This window comes from Octopus bimaculoides, chromosome 3, assembly GCF_001194135.2.
Source record: "Octopus bimaculoides isolate UCB-OBI-ISO-001 chromosome 3, ASM119413v2, whole genome shotgun sequence".
In the NCBI taxonomy this organism is placed as follows: domain Eukaryota; kingdom Metazoa; phylum Mollusca; class Cephalopoda; order Octopoda; family Octopodidae; genus Octopus; species Octopus bimaculoides.
In genome coordinates this window covers 37,813,940-37,822,206 of record NC_068983.1, presented here as the reverse complement: position 1 = coordinate 37,822,206, position 8,267 = coordinate 37,813,940, and the positions used below count along the sequence as shown (strand labels likewise).

The window sequence follows — 8,267 nt, the reverse complement described above, 5'->3', positions numbered from 1 at the left end:
CCATTTTAAATTTTGAACATTTTTAAACTTATTTTTTTCCGTTTTAAATGACGGAAATTCTGAATATGCCAGAAAGCGCGGATGCGAGAGTGCGCGTGTGCGCGCACCGGGACCAATCTTCTTGAATAGTACCATTATTATTGTTATTATTGTTATATGTTTGACTTTTGCTTTGTATTTGTGCAAGTTGACTCCAAGTCTCACCCAGACACTTCAAGAGCCAACAAGTTAGAAGTTCTGTTTGGCTGTCGCTTTTCAATTTCTTCAATTTCTGTTCCAATTGATTTCATATTAGGTGTAATAATGCAGTTTTGTATGCTAATCATTGATATGAAATTTATTTAAACCAATAAATAATGAGTTAATAGCTTTTAAACTTTGCAAATTTTGAGTAACTTTATCCAATCGTAAGTTAGACATATTCATGTCTGTTTCTATAATAATAAACCAAGCTGTTAGCAAGTTATTTACTCACACGGTCATTTTTCACTTATTAAATTGTGGTTGTGAGACTTGCTAAAAATAATAATAATTAAATAGGCCTTAAATCAGGCATCATTTTTTTTTTTTTCATAATCGCATGAATTCCTGTGTGTAGAATACAAATTCGGAAAAGTTTTCTGAAAATTCCCCAAAATAAAAGAGTTATGAGGGGTTATATAACATGCGTAAAGCAAAATTCCGCCAATATTTTATTTGTTTACAGTTGACAGTACGTGCAGTCACGCACAAAATGACAGCTTCCAAATCCCGTTTTCTGATTGGATAAAAATGATTAAACTTTAAACCTCTGTAACTGTTTTCAAAATTTTTTCTGGAAAAGTTAAATATCCCCCGAGATTCAGCGTGGAAAATTACATCAATACACCAAATTTTAGAATTTTCACTAAACTTTGATATTTCTACAGGTACAGCCAAACAGAAAAGATCCCACCGGACAAAATGCTTAGCATCATTTTTTCCGGCTCTACGTTCTGGGTACAAATTCTGCCGAGATCGACTTTGCCTTTCATTCTTTTGAGGTCGATAAAATAAATACCAGTGGAACACTGAGATCGACGAAATCGGCTTATCCCCTTCCCCTGGAATTGCTAGCCTTGTATCAGAATTTGAAACCATTATTACTATTATTGAGGCAGCGAACTGGCGGAATCGTTAGCGCGTAGGACAACATTGTTAGACTAATTTCTTCTAGCTTTATGTTCTGAGTTCAAATGACACCGAAGTCAACTTTTCTTCTGTAGAGTAGTTAGAGGGCTTGAAGTAAAACATCAGACAGCGGAAGCGCGGGAGCAAGTGATGTCACGTAAAAGTTGCGGGTCTTTCGAACTGCCCTTTTCTTCGAAGGGTAGCCGACAGGAACAGACGCGCATAGCGAGTTCTGAGAATTGTAGATTTTAGCCAGGAAGTTTCAGGTGGTGAAAGTGTGCAGAGCTGCACATCGAGTTCCTGTTGGAATGTTGGATAATTTCCTTTGTTTTGAAGTTTGCTTCGCCAACTCAAAGTCAGAGCCTTATTTTTTTCGTTTTTCATACGACGGTTTTGCATCCTTTCGGGATCGATAAAATAAAATACCAGTCAACTACTAAGGTCGATGTAATCGTCTAACCTCACTCCACCCACAATTTATTGGGCTGAAGGTGTTATGCTAAGGTGGCGAGCTAGCAGAATCGTTAGCGTATCAGACAAAAAGGCATCGAATATTTCTTCCAGCTCTTTACGTTCCCAGTTCGATTACCGCTGAAGTCAACTTTGCCTTTCATCCCTTTCAGGGTCGATAAAATAAAGTACCAGTCAAGTACCGCAAAGTACTTCCTGGTGCTCTTACGTTTCTGATAATGCATAGGGCTTTTATTTCTGATAAAGCTCAAGAACGGTGGTTATTCTTTTATTCTTTTTGGGCCGATATTTTACTGGCATTTAAGATGGCGAGCTGGAAGAATCGTTAACATGGTCCAGCAAAATGTTTCGTGGCATTTCATCTGTCTTTACGTACTGAGTTCAAATTCCGCCGAGGTTGGTTCTGTTTTTTATCATTCCGTGGTCGATAAAATAAGTACCAGTTGTGGACCGGGTCGATGTAGCTGACATACACCCGCTCCGAAATTACTGGCCTTGTGACAAAATTTGAAACAACTATTTTACAGGTGTGAATGCTGGCTGGATATCAACTGTCAGTCTTCCAGATGAGGAGCTCTAAACGAAACTTATTTCTTCTCAATATAGAGTTGACTGAAAACAACGATGTTATAGATAGTTATCCTTAAATTAAACCAACAGAGAAACCTAGTATAATAAAAAAACATTATTAATTTCTTCCAAAAACATATTACGCCCAACGTGGGGCTCGAACCCACGACCCCGAGATTAAGAGTCTCGTGCTCTACCGACTGAGCTAGCCGGGCTGCTGCAAACCAGCACTAAATAATAATTACTAACCTTATTACATGCTAACAAAATTGACAGTGAGTATATATGTGTATGTATGTGTGTGTGTTTGCGTGTACGTATGTGTGTGAATGTGTGTGCGCGCGTGTGCGCGTGTATGCGTGTGTGCGCGTGTGTGGGTGTGTGTGTGTATACAAACATAGCACCTAATAGCACAGGCGTAGCTGTGTGGCAAGGAGCTTGCTTCCCAACTACACGGTTCTGGATTCAGTTCCACTGCGTGACAACTTAGGCAGGTGTCCTCTATACTATAGCTCCGAGCAGAATAAAGTCTTGTGAGTGGATTTGGTAGACTGAAACTGAAAGAAGCCCTTGGTACATATACATATATATGTGTGTGTGTTTAACCTCCACCACTGCTTAACAACTGATTTTAGTGTGTTTACTTCCCTGTAACTTAGCAGTTCGGCAAAATACACCGATAGAACAAGTACCATGCTTAAGAAGGTAAGTCCTGGGATCGATTCATTCGGCTAAAAATTGTTCAATCGCTCTTTTTCTAGCTATTTAAATCTAAAAACAAAAAAAAAAAAACCGCGATCGCCCAACGTGGGGCTCGAACCCACGACCCCGAAATTAAGAGTCTCGTGCTCTACCGACTGAGCTAGCCGGGCTACTACGAAGCTTCTTTAAATAATAATTACTAGAACAGAATGGAGTAAGTAGAACAAGCGCATACACGAGAACGAGAACAAGGCCTGAAGATTTTGGGTGGGAGGAGTCACTTAAATCGTCAACAGTATTTTACTGGTATTAATGCTGGAGGGGAATTCACTGTCCAAATTCACTCGCGATTGTCCTCAGCTTGAAAGTTCCTGCAATGTAGGGGTAAGAAGCGCGATTCACCTACCTTGCAGGTTTTCTCGTAACGTTGATTCTTTCCAGCCGGGATATAGCCGTATGAGCCCTAGCCGCCTAATCTCTGGCCAGAATCTAGCAGCAAATTCTCTCAGCTCATGCGGATACACACGTCCGTCCCGTACGACAGCCACAAAGCAAAAGAGACCCATGCCAGTCATCTTTTCACTCACATGACCTCCCTTTTCTCTCCTTCCGACAAGGCCCTTCAGTCTTTCGCGTGACGTCACTGACCCTACAGTCCCAAACGAAACTGCAACAGTGACCAACACCGTCACAAACGATTATCCTTGAAATGAAACCAATACAGAAACCTAGCGTAATAGAAACGTTATCTTTTAGCTAAACGAAACTTGTCCAGCGTGAGGATCGAACCAACGACTCTGGGTTTAAGAGTCTCCTGCTCAACCTACTAAGCTATCCGGATCCCTACGTATAGTCAGTGCAGAATTATTATTAACTTTATCGCAAATAGAAGTGTGTGGTATGATCTTGAATGTAGTATAAACATAATTATTCAACAATTAAGTGTTGAATAAGTTGGTACGAATTGCAGGGGTACTTTATGTAATGTGTTCCGCGAGAAACCTGTGAAATTGGCAATTTGTTATCAAGGTCGACTGAACAACAGAGATGTCACAGATGTTTAAACAATGGAGAAGTTTAATATACTTTATAACAACCCCACCACTATTTATTAAAAAAATGATCGCCCAACGTGGGGCTCGAACCCACGACCCCGAGATTAAGAGTCTCGTGCTCTACCGACTGAGCTAGCCGGGCTGCTGCTCAGTAGTTATAAATAATAATTACTAGAAGAACAGAATGGAGTAAGTAGAGCAAGAGCATACACGAGAACGAAAAGTGTCACTGAAGAGGTCACAGATGTGTGACGAATGATTTCTGGACAATGGTCATAAGTTAAAAAAAAAAATAATAAGAGCTGTAATAAACGAGTGAAGAACAAATATATAGCGCGTGTGTTTATGTGGCACACACACACACAAAAAAAACTGATCATCCCGAAACGCAACAATAATAATTAGCAACCTTATTGTAAATTAACAAAATTGACAGTGGGTGCATATATTTGACTATATGAGCATTGTGCATTATTGCACCTTTATTGACCTTGAAGGGAGTAAAAGATAAACACGATCTCGACGGATTTGAATTCAGGACTTAGAAAAACAAAATAAATGCCATTATTTCGGAGCTCATGCAATTTCGCACCTCTCCTTGAAAAATGCATTTTTAAAAAAATGGGGGGAGGGGGATTCCTACGATTTAGATGTCGGAGATTACGAATATGCAAAAAAGAAAAAAAGAAAAAAAAATTAACTCCTCCCACTCACTGGTACCATTTTAAATTTTGAACATTTTCAAACTTTTTTTTTCCGTTTTAAATGACGGAAATTCTGAATATGCCAGAAAACACGTTTTCAAAATTTTAAATTCAATAAGCATATAGATATGTGTATAAAGAGATAGAGAGATATGAATGTTTTCGAGAGGACCGCCATATTCAGTTGACAAATATATTCTTTAAGGCAAACATAAGTAAAACACAAATTCTTTTCACTTTAATGTTTTTGAGTGTATTTAATTTCGATTTGCATATGTTCGTCAATTCGCTACGATCTCTTTAGAGCAGACAAAATCAAAAATTTAAATGGGGGAGAGTGGGGGGTAAATTAAATTTTTTTTTTTTTTTTGCAGATTTGTAATCCCGCGACATCTAAAACGTAGGAATCCGAAAAAAAATTTACATAATGCATTTTTCAAGGAGAGATGCGAAACTGCATTAGCCCCATTATATCTACTATGTGCCATCTCTTATAGTTTCTCCCACATCGTCATTCCCATTCTTTTATGCCGAAGTTTATCATCATCATTATTACTATTATTACAGTCGTATTACCGAAGACTTGGGATTCGGATTGTGTTGTACCACATTAACAAGATCAATTATTTTCCGTCTTAGAATTGTTGTTGTTGTTGTTATTTAGCTGATTGAGTAATCAATTATCATAACCAAAAGTAAATTATTTTGTTTTCTGGGGAATATTTCAGACATTTTTAAATCTGTTTATTCTCCCGAAACTTTTCGGGAGGGGTCCAGTCGATTAGATCGACCCCAGTACGCAACTGGTACTTAATTTATCGACCCGAAAGGATGAAAGGCAAAGTCGACCTCGGCGGAATTTGAACTCAGAACGTAGCAGCAGACGAAATACCACTAAGCATTTTGCCCGGCGTGCTAACGTTTCTGCCAGCTCGCCACCTTAATGTGCTGGTTACAATAATTCTTTCTACTATAGGGACAAGGCTGAAATAACAGCCAATTTATGAGAGCCTGTATGTTGGGATTTGCCCAAGGAACAAAAAGGTAATTAAATCTTGTAGCTTTCGATTCTAGCACATAATAACAATTATCCTATATCCTTTACTATAATAATAATAATAATAATAATAATAATAATAATAATAATAATAATAATAATAATGATGATAATAATAATTTGAAATAGGAAGAATTCGGAGCGTGTGAACAGTAAAGATCGTGCCCATAATAATTAGTGCGTTGGGAACAGTAAGCCAAGATATAGGCAAATGGCTGTAGGGGATTGAAATAGAGTGAGAGCTCCTACAGAAAGTTTGTCTCTTAGGGACAGCAAGGATTATCAGGAGGATTCTAAGCACTTGAAATACTGCTGAAAATCTGTGGATACCTAAGGTTACAGGTAGTAACCCACAATTCACATAATTCTTACCAAGAATAAGTCTGAGCCAAACCATAATAATAATAATAATAATAATAATAATAATAATAATAATAATAATAATAATAATAATCCTCAACACATTCATATTAATGTTTCTAGCATTGGCAGGATTACTGAAATTTGAGGGAAAGGATAAGCCGAAACAATTGATTCTAGAGCTTAACTGGAACTGAATTTTATCGACCCTGAAAATTAAAGTTGGCTACAACTGGATTGTAACTAAGAACATAAATACTCGGAACAAATTTCGCAAGACATTTTACTCGACGCTCTAACGATTGTGCCAGTCCATCGCCATCGTTGTTTCTAACACAAGAAGAAAGCTTGAATAGAGGGAAAATAGTCATTTACATTGTCTCTAGTATTTGACTGGTAAATGTTTTATTGACCCTATATATTAAAAGGAATGTAACTGTCGAACAATTACCAGCCCACAGGCCTCCACTTGAAGAGTTAAAAGCAAGACTTCATGAGATTGGCTGACCTTAGCAATTTGTTATCAACCTTTAAAGATGAACGAATAACAACGATGAAACTAATTATTTAAAAAAAGAAACTAATTGTTAAAACTATTCGCCCGGTGTGGGATTCGAACCCACGACCCCGAGTTTAAGAGTCACGTGCTCTACCGGCTGAGCTAGCCGGGAGAACTAACAGAGTTTCTAAATAATAAATATTCATTTCATCACGAAGTAACACAATTGAAAGTCTATGGTAAATAGTTAATTGTACAGACATAATATATAATTGCTATTTTAATGACCTTGAATGCACAAAAAATAAGTATAATCTTGATAGAAATGAACTCAGAACACAGAAAGACAAAAACACAAAATTGTTACATTGGGATTTTTTCCATTTCGTTCCCAGTGTCCGATTTATTTTATAATTTTCTGCACTGATGTAGCTTTGCATGCTAATTACGAAAATCACACTGATTTTTGACTCAAATTAATAAGAAAATCTTTGAAGTCTAAAGTTTTAGCAAATAGAAAGCTTCCCTGATCGACTTACCAGCAGTCACACATGTCTGTTTCCATAGCAGCAGCATTCATCGTCTGTTTCCTATGTTCAACCACGTGTATGAAGTAGTGCAAACTGTGTTTCTTTTTTTAATACTAAGCCATTACATTATGAGAATTGAAAGAATGAATTTCAGGAATTTGTGGAAGAATATAAAGACAGAGGTGACCGGAGCAATTATTTTTCAAGAGAAGGGAGTAATTCCAAAGAAGTTGTGTCGCAGGAGACTTGCCATGGATCTGAAAGTTGTTCATGGCAGTGTTTATTGGTGCTGAAACATGACTAAATGCAACGAATGCATCTTTGTGAGAAAAGGGAAGTAGTTCGAAAGTGGCATCCGTTCTCTTAGAAGCTCTGTTTCTTTCTTCCTTTGTCAATGATCTGATACCTGCTTTGTTTTGTGCTGAGGAGTCGGGAGTGAAACATGACACAGCTGATAGTTATAACAGCTATGTCCGTGAAATAAGTGCGGAGGACCTACTCCACAATCAAGTAAAGATAGTTGGTCCTGAGGCAATTGTTGAACTCGGTGAAGAAAAAGTTCTCGAAATGTAAGTGTATAAAAGAAAGGGCGTTATCTGAACAATGATCTTTGGGCTGTGTGTGTCACAAGACATAACAGGTATTTTTATACCCTTTGCTTTGTTACAATCGAGACACACTGGGGGAGTGTATTTGAGATTCGGTTTGCCGGGAACCACTAAACATTGTGAATTGTGGAAAGCATGCTCGTTTAAATCTGTGATACGAGGATACCAATTTCCACAAAAACGGTAAATCAGACTGTCCAGTTTGTCCGCTTGTAAAACAGAACACTCGCAACAAATGAAAACCGTTTGGGTCTGTTTCAAAAGAGAAAATAAACGGTCCTACTGCCTATGAAAGAAATTATTATTATCTGTCTAAGGCGTCGAACTGGCAGAATCGTTTCCGCGCCGGACAAAATGCTTAGCGGCATTTCGCCCGTCTTTACGATCTGAGTTCAAATTCTGCCGAGGTCGACATTGCCTTTCATTCTCATGGGGTCGATAAAATGAGTATCAGTCATGTACTGGTCCCAATAAAATCGACCATCGCCCTTCCCCAAAACTTCAGGCCTTGTTTCTATGAAAGAAAGTATCACTGTCGATCACAACTACGGCTTCAAACATA

The 8,267-nt window shown here is 38.0% G+C and overlaps 4 non-coding genes across 4 annotated transcripts; all 4 read right to left on the bottom strand.

The window, feature by feature from the left end:
- Positions 1 to 2,332: 2,332 nt before the first annotated feature.
- Trnak-cuu (transfer RNA lysine (anticodon CUU)) lies at positions 2,333 to 2,405 on the bottom strand. The gene has a single exon. It is a non-coding gene; the product is annotated as a tRNA-Lys (tRNA).
- Positions 2,406 to 2,989: 584 nt separating this feature from the next.
- Positions 2,990 to 3,062, bottom strand: Trnak-cuu (transfer RNA lysine (anticodon CUU)). The gene has a single exon. It is a non-coding gene; the product is annotated as a tRNA-Lys (tRNA).
- A 954-nt stretch (positions 3,063 to 4,016) lies between these two features.
- Positions 4,017 to 4,089, bottom strand: Trnak-cuu (transfer RNA lysine (anticodon CUU)). The gene has a single exon. It is a non-coding gene; the product is annotated as a tRNA-Lys (tRNA).
- A 2,577-nt stretch (positions 4,090 to 6,666) lies between these two features.
- On the bottom strand, positions 6,667 to 6,739 carry Trnak-cuu (transfer RNA lysine (anticodon CUU)). The gene has a single exon. It is a non-coding gene; the product is annotated as a tRNA-Lys (tRNA).
- Positions 6,740 to 8,267: the final 1,528 nt, after the last annotated feature.